The sequence below is a fragment of the Carcharodon carcharias genome, chromosome 7 (assembly GCF_017639515.1).
Source record: "Carcharodon carcharias isolate sCarCar2 chromosome 7, sCarCar2.pri, whole genome shotgun sequence".
NCBI classification, from domain to species: Eukaryota; Metazoa; Chordata; class Chondrichthyes; order Lamniformes; family Lamnidae; genus Carcharodon; species Carcharodon carcharias.
This window is the reverse complement of record NC_054473.1, coordinates 14899173-14917310: the sequence shown is the minus strand read 5'-3', so window position 1 is coordinate 14917310 and position 18138 is coordinate 14899173. Positions and strand designations below refer to the sequence as shown.

At 48.0% G+C, this 18138-nt stretch overlaps 1 long non-coding RNA gene across 3 annotated transcripts in view; it reads left to right on the top strand.

The window, feature by feature from the left end:
* Window positions 1-2545: 2545 nt before the first annotated feature.
* Window positions 2546-18138, top strand: part of LOC121280302 — a 66344-nt gene continuing 50751 nt past the window's right edge. For all 3 annotated transcript variants that reach the window (XR_005943587.1, XR_005943586.1, XR_005943588.1), the window contains exons 1-2: window positions 2546-2791; window positions 12742-12791. This is a non-coding gene — a long non-coding RNA (uncharacterized LOC121280302). The remainder of the gene's footprint in view (window positions 2792-12741; window positions 12792-18138) is intronic.

The following is an 18138-nucleotide window of genomic DNA, read 5'->3' as shown; positions in this document are numbered from 1 at the left end:
CCACACTGGAAGAAGCTGCCAAAGGAAATAATCACAGCCCCATCACTGGAAATCCTCAAGGCTCATCTTTAGATTATATTCATTTATAAGTTTTCATTGTCAGGACTACCATCTCAACAGGTCAAACCTGGATTAGCTAGCGCTACCCATCCAAATGTTGGTGGAATACAGATATTAGTCTGTGATAACGACAACAACGAAAGCAGGAACGGAAGCATTGCTGGATTTGCTGTCCTTGGGGATGAGATGAGGAGCCAAAATCTAGTCTGTCCATGTCTGTGGTTCATTTGGAGGTTAAGGTTTTATAGCATCAATGCATTAAACACAATTGTCTAACAAAAATTTAATGAAATTTTCAATTGACCCCCCTACCCCCCAGTCTTAACAGCTCTGTGGGCTGCACACTCACCTCTGAGTCAGAAGGTTGTAGGTTCAAGTCGAAGCTAGATACTTGAGTGTATAATCCAGGTTGACACCTCAGTGCAGTACCCAAGAAGTACCGCACTGTCGGAGGTGCCATCTTTTGGATGAGACCAAAGGTCTGTCTGTGCTCTGCATTGGAGGCAAAAGATCCTATGGAATTATTTCAAATAAAGACAGTGGAGGCTTCCTCAGTGTCCTGGCCAACTTTTATCCTTCAATCAGCATCGCTAAAATAGATTAATGGTCATTATCAGATTGCTGTTTGTGGGAGCTTGCTGTGCACAAACTGGCTGTCATGTTGACTGCGTTTCAAAAACGATTTCATTGACTGTGAATGTTTTTTGGGATGTCCTGAAGGTGCTATATAAATGCACGTATGTTGTTCCTGGAGTTTATTCACCATCCTCCTTCCGTCAACAATAACGACGTCAACCATCACTCGTCTCATTGGTGGTCGTTGCATCATGACAACGGCCCACAGGACAATAGCCACTGCACTTTCAAACAAGAAAGCTCATTGCCCCGGGTACTTCCGGATGTTTCAGGGCCAAAAGACTGGGATTCCTTGGAGCTGCTCCATCTCCGCCATTGCAACCCCACTGCCAATGCAGCCGAAACCCTGGTGACCTTTACCACCCGGGTTTCTGTGACACCTCTAGCGAAGTTACTGGAACAGGGTTGGAGCAGCTTCAAGGGAATTCGGGAGATGCAGCCTCATTCAGTTGCAAGTACTAAATAGCATATAGTCCTATTTTCTTCCTATTCATTCTTGGAATGCAGGCCTCACTGCAAGGCCGACATTTATTCCCCATCCCGGGATTCCCTGAGGAAATGGTGTTAGGATTTCGTCTTGAAGCACTGGCGGTTTGAGTGGTCGCTTCTGAGGGCAGATAAGGGTCCAGGACAATAGGGAGTCATAGCCTGGGTAAAGACCCCAGGTTTCCTTCCCTACAGGGCAATACTGAACCAGATGGGGCTTCTTTCGTTAATGCCAATCTGACAGCTTCATGGTTGCCTTTTTACTGGCACCAGATTTTTACCTCCAGATTTCGCAGAATCCCAGAACCACCCAGTGCAGAAGAGGCCCTTCGGTCCATCGAGTCTGCACCGACACGTGAGAAACACCTGACCTACCTACCTAACCCCATTTACCAGCACTTGGCCCATAGCCTTGAACGTTATGATGTGCTTTATGTCTTTTTTAAACAAATTCAAATCCTTAAAGTGTCATTGAGGAATTTGAGCTCACAGGATTATTAATCCAGGCCTCTAGATTGCCCTGTCCAATCCTGTAACCACCAGGACGTCCAGAGTCAGGGGATTACTGGAGGAGAGCTAACAGCTACTGTCCCACGTTTGAGAGGGAGACAATAACATATTGTCAAATGTCAAATTTTGCCTGATGCCAACACACCACTTGCACAAATGCAGTGTGCTCGAGTGGTATGTCATTGCCAGTGACAGGTCAGACAGCTGCCAGTAGGAGAGGTGGTGCTGCCCATTTGTTCACAATCAAGTAATGGAAAGCGACTCTGGAATGTTCCCCGGCTTGGGAATGGCAACTTCTACAAACGACAATGCCGATGTGAACGGACCCTTAACGGCAATGAACAGTTGTTGGACCCCGGGTAGCGGGAGAAATCAGACAGGATGACAGGCCCCGGGGTTAAAGGCCTCGTTGTCGTGTTGGTTGGCTGAGGAGATTGCAGAGGTGGCAGAGTGGAACGGTGGGGGAGGGGGGCCGACGGGCGGGCAGTTGGCGCCGGACTCGTGCTCAGGTAAAGGCAGCGGTGGGGTCCGGGGTCCTGTGGGAGGGGAACTGGGGCCTGGGAGCCCATCCCCCCCCCCACCTGCATTCGGAAGGATGCCACCCCTTCCGACCTCCACCCCCCCCCCCCCCCCCCCCCCAACCCCCGCAAACCCCCCTACCACTCTGGGCGTAGTGATGTCATTTGCGCATGTGCAAGTCGATACTGGCAGCTCCCCTGAAGGTTTTGGAATGACTGCGACCCACTGCACATCCACAGAGCAATCTCAGCCGCCTTCCTTAACGTTGGCGGCCATCTTTAATGTCAGCAGCCACCTCGGTCGCCATGGCAACACACAGAGTGGTGAAAAACAACCTAACTGAATTGGCTTAAGCAGCATGCCGGTAGATATAGAGGCTGGAGTCCATTAGCTTTCTAGCGAGGCTCCAACACAAACTGTTGATACTCCTCCCACCACAGCCTAAGAAATTGTGGCAGAGGCGGGGTCAAAAATCAAAGGACACAAACTTAACGGTGATTAGCTGAAGAGCCAGAGGTGACATCAGGAAACGTTTTTCCGAGCAGTGAGCTGTTACGACCCGGACTGCACTGAACGAAAGGTTGGTGGAAGCACATTGAACAGTCGCTTTCAAAATCGGATAAAGATTTGCCGTAAAAAAAAAAAATAAATAAATCTTTCACGTGGCCTATGGGAAAAGAGCTTCAGGAGGGGGATGAATTGGATGGCTCGGCCAAAGAGCCGGCACAGGCACCAAGGGTTGAATGGCCTGTACTGTGATGCTACCCATGCGAATCTCCATCACAGCAAAACTTTCCCCATGCACGGATTTGTTCCAAAGCTTTGCGTTCGTATAACATGAGGCGCATCAATCTTGCACAATGTGATATTCCACACCACCCCCCCTCCCCCCCCCCCCCCCCCCCAGTGAAACCGCCAATTCAGTAAAAAGGCCGAGGGGCGTTGTTTAAGGCTAGCGTCCAGTTTCCATGGGTGGAATTTTTGTGGCCCCCCCCCCCCCCCCCCCCCGCCGTTGGGGTGGGGGAGGGGCTGTAAAACGCGGCAAGCCGTTCAAAAGTCCCGCCGACTGCAGCGGCTGCACAACGTCCCGTCGGCGTAAAATGCCTGGTCTGATCTTTGCTTATCAACCCGCTTCACCCCTGGACCCCTGCGGCTGACAGAGAGCGCGGTCAAACAGCTGCAGAAAACCCTTGCCACGTTTTGCAAAGTTGATTTGAACACGGTGAGGGCTGCACTGCAGTGGTTTGCTGCCAGCCCCCTCCCCAAGTGGAGTTGCACCTCCCCCCCCCCCCCCTCCCCTGCAACAAGCTTCAGCACGACAACATCTGTCTCCCCCCAACCTGAAGCCCCAACAAAAAACCTACCTCTTTCACCCGGCCTTTCAGCCGCCAAACTCACCATCCAGCTCCGACTTATTGCTGCTGGGATTGGCCCACACGAGGCCTTTGCCATGGTGGGTTCACCACTACAAGTGGGTTGAGTTTTACCAGCGCTCTGGCGATGGACTGCGGGGCTGAGACGGGTGGCAGAATGATGTCCAACGGGCAGCGGGATGTGTTTTTACCCTCCAGGGGACGTTCCCAGCGGTGGGAAGGGCCACAGCTCGGTCACCTGCTGAGCGGAGGAGGGAGGCTAATTAATGAGCTTAGTGCTGGGCCTTTTAGCAGGCTGCTGGGATTCTATGAGTTAAAAACAAAAAAACTGCGACTACAGCTCCTCACACCCCACTTCCTGTAAGGACTCCATCCCATTCTCTCAGTTCCTTCGCCTCCGTCGCATCTGTTCCGATGATGCTACATTCAAAAACAGTTCCTCTGACATGTCCTCCTTCTTCCTTAACCGAGGTTTTCCACCCACGGTCGTTGACAGGGCCCTCAACCGTGTCCGGCCCATCTCCCGCGCATCCGCCCTCACTCCTTCTCCTCCCTCCCAGAAACATGATAGGGTCCCCCTTGTCCTCACTTATCACCCCACCAGCCTCCGCATTCAAAGGATCATCCTCCGCCATTTCCGCCAACTCCAGCATGATGCCACTACCAAACACATCTTCCCTTCACCCCCCTTATCGGCATTCCGTAGGGATCGCTCCCTCCGGGACACCCTGGTCCACTCCTCCATCACCCCCTACTCCTCAACCCCCTCCTATGGCACAACCCCTTGCCCACGCAAAAGATGCAACACCTGCCCCTTCACTTCCTCTCTCCTCACCGTCCAAGGACCCAAACACTCCTTTCAAGTGAAGCAGCATTTCACTTGCATTTCCCCCAACTTAGTCTACTGCATTCGTTGCTCCCAATGTGGTCTCCTCTACATTGGAGAGACCAAACGTAAACTGGGCGACCGCTTTGCAGAACACCTGCGGTCTGTCCGCAAGAATGACCCAAACCTCCCTGTCACTTGCCATTTTAACACTCCACCCTGCTCTCTTGCCCACATGTCTGTCCTTGGCTTGCTGCATTGTTCCAGTGAAGCCCAACGCAAACTGGAGGAACAACACCTCATCTTCCGACTAGGGACTTTACAGCCTTCCGGACTGAATATTGAATTCAACAACTTTAGGTCGTGAGTCCCCTCCCCCATCCCCACCCCCTTTCTGTTTCCCCCTTCTTTTTTTTCCCAATAAATTATAAAGATTTTCCTTTTCCCACCTATTTCCATTATATAAAATAAAAAAAAACCCACTAGAGCTATACCTTGAGTGCCCTACCATCCATTCTTAATTAGCACATTCGTTTAGATAATATCACCAACTTTAACTTTAACACCTATGTGTTCTATTGTACTATTGTTGTTGACATCTTTTGATGATCTGCTTCTATCACTGCTTGTTTGTCGCTACAACCACACCAACCCCCTCCACCTCTCTGTCTCTCTATCTCTCCGCCCCCCACACACACACCTTAAACCAGCTTATATTTCAGCTCTTTCCTGGACTCGAACTCAAGTTCTGTCGAAGGGTCATGAGGACTCGAAACGTCAACTCTTTTCTTCTCCGCCGATGCTGCCAGACCTGCTGAGTTTTTCCAGGTAATTCTGTTTTTGTTTGGGATTCTATGAGTGTTGGAACAGCCCGCATCACCACCCCCAACTGACCCCCACCCCACCCCGCCATGGGGTGAGTCCACCGGCTGCCTCAAGTCAACTTCCCAGCAGCTTCCTGGTGAGGAGACCTTCCTCTTCGGACGCTCCATGGCCCAAGGAGGGGGTCCCCCGGCAGCTGCGGCCACCCTCGCCCAAGGCTCTGATGCCACCGCCGGAGGCTTCACCCCTCTGATCGCCAGGCCCTGCCCTGTCTGCCCGGCACCAACACATCAGTCAATCTCCTACTAGCCCCCTCCACCGGTGACGCTTCCGAGGCTGCAAAGCTACCCGCCCTCTGATTGGGCCAGCAGCTCAGAAAGACAGGCTGGCATCTTTAATTGGGTGGGTGCCCCAGCGGTGGCTCCCTAATTGGTCACCACCCAGTAAAATTGCTGCCAGGGTCCAACCACCCATCCACCCACCCAGGCTTGGGTCCCCGTTTGGTCCCGATGTTTGGATCAACAACGTGACAGGAAAATCCAGCCACAGAGTTTAGAACACAGAGACAGAACAGAAACCTGCTGTTTATGCTCCATACGATGTTCCTCCACTATACTGATCTTATCTCTCCCTATCCATATACCCATCCGTTCCTTTCTCCCTCATGTGTTTATCTAACTTACCATTAAATGTATCCCTCAGCCACTCAATGTGGTAGTGACCCCAGCCATTCCTTCCAAAGAAGTTTCTCACGCGTTCCTTAATTGATTTATCCGTGACTATCTTATTTATGGTCTCTTTTGTTCTTCCGCACAAATGAAACCATCTCCTCCACATCTCCCCTATCAAACACTTGCGTAAATATTTAAGACATCTGTATCAGGTTCCTTTTCAACCTTCTCTTTTCTAGAGAAATCTGACCCAGTTTCTTACTATATTAAAGGAATGTAATGTAAGTGCTCATTGCTGGTATTATAGTTTGCAATGCTATTGCTTCTAAACTAGAAGGTTGAAGATTGCCTAGGTTGGCAATCCCACTAAATGTAATGTCAGAGATGCTGTCTTTTTGATGTCAAGTGAAGTGTAGACCCTGTTTGCATGTACAGGTTCATATGTGTGTGTGTGTGCATGTGCGCGCACGCAAATGGGTATGTGTGCATACACATGTTTGCGTGTTAGTGTTTGTGTTTGTGCATGTGTGTGCACGCATGTATGTGTGTGTGTATATATAACTGAGGTCATTTTCTGCTTTCATCTTTTCACCAGGGGACATACCCATGCATCTCAAAAATCTACAGGCAAGGAATAGCAAATCACTAGGTAGCACACCTGTAATGTTCCAATAGGTGCTAGTGATTGGCAAGATTTCCCTGAAGCATCTTTCTATGGTGCCACAATCACTGTGGTGTATCCAGTGTTTGATTTTATCTTGCTAGAGCCAATTACTGTCAGTGTAATGTCACCGTGAAGTCACCAGGTCCATGAAATGTCAGTGACCTCAATCCCAGATGATTCCTGTTGACTTATCTCCAGTAAACAACATAACTCATTCAGGACTTGCTAACAGGGACAGTTGAGGGGATGGGATTGGGTCAGTAGGTCATGTGCTGTCCTTTCACCTCTTGCCTTTAGATTTAAAACCCAGTCCAAACAGATGAGGTGACAGTCTGCTCTGTGTAATGTAGGACTGGTTGGTATAATGGGTTGGAACATTATTCTCTCACCTCTTGTGATCTTGACTCTAAACTCAGTGTAAACAGACAGGGTGAAAATGATCACTCTCCATTATGGGACTGAGGAGTTTAATGGGCTTGAACAATGTTCCATTATCTCCTGTGTTGATAAGTGGAAACAGTTTTCTTTGCAAGGATGGGAAGGGCAGTGACTAGTAGAGCTCTTCGGGCCCTGTGTTTTGACTCTCCAGTTATTCCCTCTCTTTATAAGCGCTTAGGGAAGGACCAGTTTTTCTAAGAGGCATGTATGTTTTTCACAAGTTCCACACAAGTAGTCCCCGAAGATTTGCTATGCTGGGGGAGTTTGACGAGCTAAAGACAATTCAAATAAACCGTTCTGACAAGATTTACTGCCCACTGATGGTGAAAACCAAGCCTGATTACCCTTGCAGTTTGACAACTGAATAGTTTTAGTGATGGGTCATCAGTGGTGGGGTGTGTGTCGGGGAGGGGGTCTGTTGGTTGCGGAGGGAGGGGGCGGGGGTGAGGGGGTTGCAGTATTTGACAGGGTCCGTGTGCAAAGATTCGATTTGGGCATCTACATTTTTCTATTTTCTAAAATACTACCTACTGAGCCTAGCGTCAAATTATGAGACCCGGTTGCACAGATGAGGCTTGTATTCCTTTGAATATTAAAGATTAACGGGTGAATTTGTCGAGCACTTTTTTGGCGATTTATGGAGTTGAGAGGATAGTTAGAGAGGAAATATTTCCTCTCGTGGGGAGAGGCCAGAATAGGGGGGGGGCATAACCTTAAAATTCAAACTAGGCCATTCACAGGTAATGTTAGGAAGCACTGCCTCACATAAAGGGTAATGGAAACCTGGAACTCTGCCCTCCAAAAGCCTGTGGAGACTTGGGGGTCAATTGAAAGCCGAGACTGATAGATTTTTGTCAACCACAGGTTGTCAACCAAGAGGTTCAGATACAAATCAACCATGATCTCATTTTCCTATGCTGCTTCTTATACCTGTAGATGTACAATCGTGGCAAGGCACCTTGCAACAAGTAATATCAAGCCAGTTGTCAAAACGATCAGGGATTACCCATTACCACTGCATGGATACCCTTCCACTGGATCTGCCCAGCACCTGTGCCATTGCACAGGTCGTAGGGTCTTAGCGGCACCACCCACTTATACGCGAGGGTAACAATGCCATCAATGAAGGGTCAATAAATCAACCCCTAAAATGTGTTCTCTTTCCATCTTTATTATAGATACCCCCCCCACCCCCGCCAAGCTCTTGAACTCTCTCCCTTAACCTCTCCACCTCCCTCTCCTCCTTTAAGGAGATCCTTATTTGACCAGGCTTGTGGTCACCGGTCCTATCATCTAATGTGTCAAGTCTTGTTCTGTTGCGCTCCTGTGAAGTACTTTGAGATGCTTGGCAGTATTAAAGGTGCTTTATAAATGCAAACTGAGCACTGGGGGATTTGACAGGGTGGCCGCTGAGGGGATGTTTCCCCTTGTGTGGGAGTAGAGAACCAGGCCACACAGTTTAAAAATTAGAGGTTTCCCATTTAGGAGAGAGATGAGGAGAAATGTTGTCTCTCAGAGGGCTGTGCGTCTGTGGAGGTTGGGTCATTGAGTATATTCAAGGCAGAGTACCACAGATTTTTGATTGACAAGGGAGTCAAGGGTTATTGAGCGGGGTGGGGGTGGATCAGGCTGCAAAGTGAAGTTGGGGCCACAATCAGATCAGCCATGAACAGCGTTGATCAGCAGAGCAGCATCGAGGGGTCGATTGGCCTTTTCCTGCTCCTAATTCCTGTGTTCTTCTCTATGTTTTCAAGACTGGCATGCGATTCATTGGCCCTTCAGAGGGATTTAGCGTATGGTAGACAGAGATACGTCTGCTTTTACACAATGGAGCTTTCCCGGGCACTGCCAGTCGTTGGGACCACTTTTACATTTGTGACCTCTCCCAAAGATTTTCAAGGATCCGGGAAGCCACATGTCTCCAGCACACGCCAGTCTGTGTCCTGTGATACTACACAGCTCGAATGGGAGGTGGTGACATAGTGATATTGTCACTGGACTAGTATTCCAGGGACCCAGGGTAATGCACTGGGCTGACGATGAAATATGAATTTGATAAAAAATCTGGAATTAAAAGTCTGATGTTGGCCACGAAACCATTGGCGATTGTTGTAAAAACCCATCTGGTTCACTGATGTCCTTCATGGGGAGGGAATCTGCTGTCCTCACCTGGTCTGGCCTACATGTGACTCCAGACCCACAGCAATGCAGTTGGCTCTTAAATACCCTCTGAACAAGGGCAATTAGGGATGGGCAATAAAAGCTGGCCCAGCCAGCGACGCCCACATCCTACGAATGAACTTTTAAAAAATGACCATACCGTGCTGCACTGAGACTTTAAGATGCAGGATGATGTGAGGGATGGTCAGAAAAAAGCCTCTGTGCCTATAAAATAAGATTATGCTACATTTCAGTCTGATGTGACTAAAGTGAGCGCTTTAAAGCATGGCAATGTGCACAATTCTGGTCTCCATGTTACAAGAAGCACAGAGAAAGTTGGACAAAAGATTGACAAGAGCAATAGTAAAACTGAGAGATTTTAACTATCAGAAAATATCATACAGTCTGGGGCATTATTCTCCGGAAAAGAGAAGGCTGAGAGCGAACCTGAAAGATATCTTTAATATGATGAAGGGGCCAGATAGGGTAGACATGGAGAAAATGTTTCCAGTTTATGGAAAAATCCCAAACCAGGGCCGGTAATGTAAAATAGTCACTAACAAACCCATTAAGGGATTCAAGAGAAACGTCAGTATTCAGAAGTGTGCTACCACATGGCATGTCGAGGTGAATAGCGTGGATGACCTTATGGGGGAAGCTAGTTAAGTGCATAAAGGAGAAAGGGATAGAAGAATATGCAGATAGAGTTGAAAGAAGTTGGGTGAGAAAAGGCTCCGTGTGGACCATTAACACCATCATGGACCAGCTGGGCCAAATGACCTGTTTTGCCTCTGTAAATTCAATGTAAATAAATAGTTAAACAGGCCAAAATGAGACACCGGACATCTGAGGTAGTAAATTGCATAATAGCCATCCAGGGATTGAAGAGTCGTGTTTACCCACCGTGCCAACTAGCTCCTGATGCCCCTTGCGGTTAAAACAGCAACAGCTTCAGTGAATTTTATACCTTTTCTTACATCCCAGAGCGGATGTCAGAGGTAATGACCTTTACACCTACCCAAGTGAATTCAACTCTTCCCAGAGCTCTACCACTAAGATAGATCAAACACGGCTTGGGGGGGTGGTGGGTGGGGGGGGGGGGGGGGGGGGGGGGGGGGGGGGGTGGGGGAGGCTCCTGTTGCCATGGCGAACACAAGCGGCCGTGTCTTTGGGGCGTCTGTTGGCCATCTGTTGATCTCATCTTCGCTGCCTCTCGGCATCAGGTTTCCGCCCAGTGTTGAAGGGAAGCCAAGGAAAATCATATTCCCTCCGGCCCCCCCCCCCCCACTAAATTAATGGCAAATTTCCTAACCAGTTTGAAGTAAATGAGCCCGTAGCCCCTGGACTCCACATCTGGAAGCTATGAAACTGCATCGCACCAAGATTAAACCCTCTGCCATTTTTGTCCCGAAAAGAATGGAGAGGAAGTGGTGATTTGGATTTTTCTTTAATGAATGAAAAGAAATTGAAGCCTTTGAGAAAGGAAGGGAGCCGGATTTCCGAACCGCCCGGGCAGTCAGCAAGCGCTGACTCCATACACGGAATTAGCTGTGGCTGTAAAGCCTCCCAAACCTTCTGCCAATCCCCGGCAACGAAACGATCGATCACTCTCCGGGATGCTGACGCCAGCACAGATAGGGAGAAAAATGGCCGGGCAGAACTTTCGGCCTGTCGGGCGGGCCAATCGGGGGAGCGGGCGCGGAGCCGATCGGCGCCCACGGTGGGCTGTGCGCCGCCATTTTACGTGGGTGGGCCAATTAAGGCCAGCCTGACGCATGGCAGGTAGCCCTCAGCACAAACTGCACGGGCAGGGGGGGGGGGGGGGGGGGGGGGGGGGGGGGCGGTGGTGGGTGGGGAGGAGGGAGAGTCGGGGCCTGCGCTCTTTGGCGCGTGCCCATGAAAGAGCGCGGAAACCTCCCTAAGGCACGGAGCTGCCTCGGGGAGATTCAGTTCAAATTGAATGTTTCAAATAAAGAAAGATAAGAATTAATTAGACCTGTCCCCTCATGTGACAGTGTCACACGAGCTGGGACATGTTTATGGATTGTGGGAAAAATTATTTATTTATTTAGTAAGACCTTCAGGAAACCTCGCCCTGCCCTTGGATGAGGCTTCCTGAAGAAGGGGAAGGCCGCCTGAGCTCTTCGCCTGCCCCCACCCCCCCCTCCCCCCTCCCTTAAGCTTGGATGGGCAGCATTGATAATTACTGCCATCGGCTTCTTAACGGCCTTAACCAGGCCTTTGGCAGTTCGGAGGGCGCTCAGCTGCCTCCAGCACCCACCCGCCGGGTGAAACATCTGAATGACGCGCAGTGACCTCAGGACACACGCCCGATGTCACCGCGCCTCATTTTACGGGTCAGCAAGACAGGCTCAGCCCCACCCACCGACGTGAAAATTCTCCCCGTCGTGTACATTTTTAATTTTTGTTTACTAGGAGCGCAAGAACAGAAACAGCCCCTTGGGCCTATTCTGCCATTTAATGAGATCATGGCCGACCTGCGACCAAACATCTTTGACCCAAAAGATCCTTTGGCAACTTCAGTTAACAAAAATCTGTCAACCTCAGATTTAAAATTAACATTTGAGTGCTCTAAATTTCTACTGCCCTTTGTGTGAAGAAATGTTTCTTCATTTCACTCCTGAAAGGTATGGCTCGATTTTTTTGACTGTGTCCTTCTAATTCCAAAGTACCCAACAAGCAGAAATAGTTTATCCAAATCTGTTCCCCTTACTGTCTTGAAATCTTTGATTAATTCCTCCCCTTACACTTGTAAATTCCTAGTTTGTGTAATTTCTTCTTATCCATGCGTCATCCTGTTAAACTTATGCTACGCCAATATCTCCTTCCGAAGGTGCGGCACCCAGAATTGCTTCCCCAGGACTTTGCACAGCTATTGCATGACTTCTCACCTTTTGCATTCTAATTGTAAAGTGTTCTGTTGAAAGGTGAAGAAAGACTGATCGAGCTGAGTGGCTGAAGGTGGGAAATCATATAACGCAACCTCTAAAAAACATGAATGCAGCTAGAGTTGGCATCCCTAGAGCTACCTCAGCTCAGGACCTTTCTGCCAACGTCTTACAAATGGTTTAACCTTGCAGCAAGCAGCAACTCTTTGGCACAAGCCAACTGCTGTGAGGTGGAAGCCATCCCAATCCCAATCCCATGACTGTTGTGTGCAGCGTGAGGAACCAACCACTTCTCCTAGACCCCATGCACTCAGGGCCCACACCGGAGGCATGAGCACAAATATCCAGGCTGAGGGAGCGCTGCACAGTCAGAGATGCCATCTTTCAGGTGGGATGTTAAACCGAGGCCCCGGCTGTCCTCTCAGGTGGATGTAAAAGATCCCGCTGCGCTAATTTGAGCAGGGGAGTTTTCCCAATGTCCTATTTATCCCTCAAATGAAAATCTGAAAATTTATCTTATTGCTGTTTGTGGGTGCCAAAGTGTCTGCCGTGGTTTCGTACATTACAGCAGTGACTAGAGTGGTGCTTGGATGGCTGTAAAACGCTTAGCAATGTCCTTAAATCATGAAAGGTGCTATATAAATGCAACTTTATGCTCTCTTAACAGGAATGAGCGAAACCAGAAAATCCACCTGTAATTCTTTCTGCCAACCACTGGTGAGCGCCATTTTTTTTTCTAATCAGCCCAATTGACTTTGAGGAAATTATGGGTTATTTCATTAGATGCTGGGCCGAGGAGGCTTAATTCATTCCACATAGGCCTCTTTCTGACTAGCAGACAGAAGAGACTGTCACATGGTGGCCAGCATAGTAACTGAAGCAAAATCTGACCAACAGCTGCAAAAAATGCTTCCTCTAAGCAGCAGACGCTTTGAGAAAAAAAGGCCCCCTTTTTATAATCCTATAACGTGCGAAAAGAAGTAGTTTAAATAAATTTTGTAACCTAAGCTATTGGCGTACACTTGTATTCGAGTAATAAAACTTTAATTGTAGGAAAGGGTGGAGCGGTCATTGAGGTGTTGAAGTCAGAAAGTTGGCAGTGCCCAAATCTTCCAGACTCTCCCTGGAAATGTTGAATTTTTGTGTCGAAAGCTTTTCTACTTCACAAATCACGGATTTTTAATGGGGATTAGGAGAACTTTTGGGTTTTGAATAGAAGCTTACACTTTTCAAAAGGTTACCACAAAAGTCACAGCCCCATGTCCAAACCCTCTGTTCCAGTTCAAAGGGGCACTCTGCACCTTCAGTCCCAGTTCCCCCTTACCATCTGCAATCTACTCCCTCCATTCCACCAAGAGCTTTTTCCCACCCTTTTCTCGGAAGCGCGGGTGGCCATTTTACTCTGCAGTAGTTCATATAATCACAGAACGATACAGCCCCAAAGGAGGCCATTCAACCCATCGTGCCCATGTCAGCCCTTTGAAAGAGCAGAATGATTTAAGGGGGAGATAGTGGTGTACTGGCAATGTCATTAGGCTAATAACTCAGAGGCCCAGACTAATATTCTGGGGACATGGGTTCAAATCCCACCATAGCAGCTGCCAGAATTTCAATTCAATTAAAAAATCTGGAATATAAATCTTGTCTCAGCAGTTGAGACTGTAAAACTATCATTGAAGGTTGTAAAAACAATCTGGTGAAGGAAATCTATCATCCTTACCTATGTGTGACTCCAGACCCACAGCAATGTGGTTGACTCTTAACTGCCCTATGAAATGACCTAGTAAGCCACTCAGTTCAAGGGCAATTAGGGATGGGCAATAAATCCTGGCCTTTGCCCGTGAGAGAGTAAAGAAGTTCCATTATCTTTTGCTTTGGAGCACAATCCAAACTCCTTTACTTGGGAGTCTATCTTAGCCCTCCTGAGGGAGACTGGCTGGGGAATTGGCAAGAGTTGAAGGGCAAAAGTCACCACTTGCCTTGGGCACTGGGCAGGACAACACTGAATGCTCTCCTACAGAGGTCGAGTACCGGTTGGCCACAATGTTGTGGTACCGCTTGATCACTTTGTTCCCTCCCCCGGAGTTTGTCACCAAGATGCAGAATAAGCTCATTGACTTCTGGGACAAAAGATGCACTGGGTAATTGAGGAGGTACTGAGTCTACCACTTAGAGAGGACAGTCAGACGCTGGTGTGCCTTCACATCCTGCAGCGATACCTTTACATCGAGCCCCCTCCCTGATGGTGTGCACTGTGATGTATTTCTTCTGCCGGGTGTACGGCCTCAATTGTGACCCGCAACTCCCGTTGACAGACCCAGGAGGGTGTTGCACGCAGCAGTCTGGTGCAACTGAAGACTATGGTTGTTCACAGGCTCCCTGGCGGCTTGTATTTTCAGCAGGCCTGAGGAGCCCGTGTTCCATGTGTACATAGGTTATGCAAGGTTGCAGCCCCTTGTTGATTATTTGAGGAGGTTGCTTCTCAACTTTTGGTTGGACATCGGCCCCACGCTCCTGATCTTTGGCCACCCAGTGTGGAGGGAGATGGACTGAGGGAAGAGCCTCCTCGTAAGCCTGCTCCTGGATCTGGCCAAGGTAGCCATCAACAGGCCCAGGCAGCGGACAGTTGAGGGGGTCATTTGACCAGACTGCCTGCCCCTCTTCTGTGGTTACCTCCGTGCCTGGATGTCCTTGGAGAGGGACGCGGTGTCTGCCGGTACACTTGAGGCCTTCCACAACCAGTGGGCACCGCAGGGGCTGGAGTGCATCATCACTCCCCAAAGGGTTATTTTAAGTGAATTTGTTAAGTTTCCTTTGATGTTTGGCTTTTGTTCCATTGCCCCTTTAAGGGGTCGTCAGCCTGTTAATTTATTTATTTGTTAATTTGTTTATTTGATTATAAGAGTATGAAGAGACAGTTTCCACACAAAATGTTACTTTGCTTTAATTTGATAAGTTTCCTTTAAAGTTTTGTCTTTGTTCCAGTGCCCCTTTAAGCAGTTGGTCATTTAGTTAATTTGTTCATTTGTTCAACGGGACTCAAAAGAGCACAAAGTCTCAGCAGTGGTGACCATGACAACTATCATCGACTATAGTGAAAAACCATCTAGTTCACTATTGCCCTTTAGGGAAGGAAATCTATCATCCATAGCCGATCTGGCTTACACGTGACTCCAGACCCACAGAAATGTGGTTGACTCTTAACTGCCCTCTGGAGTGGCCTAGCAAGCCACTCAATTCAAGAGCATTTAGGGATGGGCAGTAAAAACTGGCACTGCTGGCAATGCCCACATCCCATGAAAGAATAAAGAAAAACCAATTAGTCCCACTCCTCCCAAAGCCCTGCTTGTTTACTAAATTTCTGAGTTTTCTGTCATCCACATACTTTGAAATTATGCCTTGTATGCATAAGTCCAAGTGATTAATATATATCAAAAAGACCACTAAGCCCAATACCAATGCTTGGGAGACACCATTGCATACTTCCCTCAGTCTGAAAAATAACCAACCCTTCACCACTATTCTCAGCTCTCTGCCCTTTGCTGAAAACTCAATACTGTAATCCAATCAATGTATTCTAGTGTGATAAATTGCTTCACCCAGGTAATTCTTTTGAAGTGCGGTGTCTTGGAGTTATACAGGAATTTGGAGTTGCCAATATAGGACCAGGAACATCCCACCACCAGCAAGAGATGAATAACTCATTAACCTGTCTCTAGAGGTTGTCGGTTGAAGAACAGTGGGAGGATTCCTTGCTGTCTTTCCAAAGCTTTCATGAGTTCTTTGATATTCACTTGAGAGAGTCAGGATTGATAGCTCCCTGAGATTAATAACACCCTATGATTAATCTCTCAGACATTGCTACGAAAATTTAGGAGAATTTTTAAAAATCCTTAAAAAATTGTGAGTGTTTCTTTTCATTTTCTTTGAGAATTTTATTAGTTGTAAAAATATTGGAGCTCAGGGCGGGGGAAGAGGCTAGGGCAGTTGGAGCAGGAGGCCATATTATGTAACCTCCAGCGTTACATCTGACCAGAGCTGGCAACCTGAGAGCATGCCGCAGATGAACCTTTCATCTGAAGGACAGCGTCTCGAGCAAGGCAAAATGGAGCCTTGGTCCTGACATCTCATCTCCAAACAGTAGAGCACTCTCTCAGGACTGGACTTACAGCCCAGTTTATATATTCAAGTCCAAGAGGAGGGCTTAAACCAATGACCTTATGACTCTGAGAATAGAGTAGTGTCCCCCCATAAGCTGTACTGTTGTGCAGCCGTGCATTCATCTTGAATGTACCGCTCAGTGCAATAAAGGGAAGGAGCATTAGGTATGAGGATTTCACCACCTTTGATGGTTAGCTACGTCTCTGGCTACAACCTCAACCATGGCCTCTCCATTGATGGGGGCCACTGTCTCCTTTGCTGGGTTCACGGTTTGCAGTCATTCCTGGTTAGACCTGGCTGCCTCTGGTTACGCACCATCTTGCCCTGCAAGAGAGAGGAAAATGTGTTGGTGAGGTTTTTTTATTCATTCATGGGATGTGGGCATCGCTGGCTGGGCCAGCATTTATTGCCCATCCCTAACTGTCCTTGTTCAGAGAGCATTTAAGAGTCAATCACATTGCTGTGGTTCTGGAGTCATATGTAGGCCAGACCAGGTAAGGACAGCACATTTCCTTCGCCCCAAGGACATCGGTGAACCAGATGAGTTTTTACGACAATCGACAATGGTTTCATGGTCATCATCAGACATGACACGGGGTGACGTGGGGCGTGTGTCCCGACATCAGCCTGCGTCATTTACATTTTCATGTCGGCGGGCGCACAGCGACCTGACAATGGGTTTGGAGGGAAGATTGGGTGGAGAGGGCTTCCAAATGAACCAAAGGAAGCAATTGCCCTATCCTGTTAACACTGTGGCACTGAGAAGCTCGTCGATATTTTTCCAGACACACTGACCATTTACAGTGCTTCACTTGGGCCGCACACTTGACACACTGTCACCTCTTGTTAAGAACTTCAGTCATTTCAACAACCTAACAGATTACAATGAGTTAAAGAGTCACAGCAGAATGGAGCACTTTTCAGGCCTATCCATCATGAGGAAGTGCAAGATAAGATTATTGATAGTGATTTAAAGCATGAACAAAATCCAAAAGGAAATGGGGTTATTCACTAAACGGGACTCGACTGTGAGGCTCTGACAGTTTCAGAGGGAGTTCAGTGTTAAACGCTATTATGATGCAGTCTCTGGATATGTCAGGGTAAGCTTTCATCAACTCTGGGAAAACTGTTCGGGGAATGGGAGAGCTCACGTTGAATTCCTGACAGGCGTTCACAGTGACAGGCCGAAGAGGGAAATTTCATCCCTTCACTCAATGATAGGAGATGTGCAAAATCCAGCAAAGCAGCAGTACTAGCTTCTGGCTCTCCGCTGGATATTATTTTGGTGCTTCTCCTCAGTTAGAGGTTGACTCCTTCTATGATTCATTCACAGGGGAGATGGTGGCATAGTAGAATTGTTACTGGGCTAGCATTCTAACAACTCAGGGTAATGCTCTAGGGACCTGGGTTCAAATCCCACCACAGCAGATAGTGAAGTGTGAATTCAATAATTAAAAAAAAACAAAAATCTGGAATTAAGAGTCTGGTAATGACTATTGGCAATTGTTGCAAAGATCTGTCCAGGTCGTTAATCCCCTTTAGGGAAGGAAATCTGCATTCTGTACCTGGTCTGGCCTACATGTGACTCCAGGCCCACAGCAATGTGGCTGACTCTTAAAAATGATCCCTGAACAAGGGCAATTAGGGATGGCCAAGCCAGTGAGGAAACCCCCACAGTCCATGAATAAATTTAAAAAAAGGACAATTTGGGATGGGTAACAAATGCTGGCCTTGCCACTGATGTCTACAACCCATAAAACAATCAATGTGACTAAAACAGATTATCTGGCTGTTATCACATTGCTGCCTGTGGGACCTTACTGTGCCCAAATTGGCTGGTGTATTCCCTATGTTACAAGTGAATAGACTTCAAAAGTATTTCATTGATTGTAGAGTGCTTTGG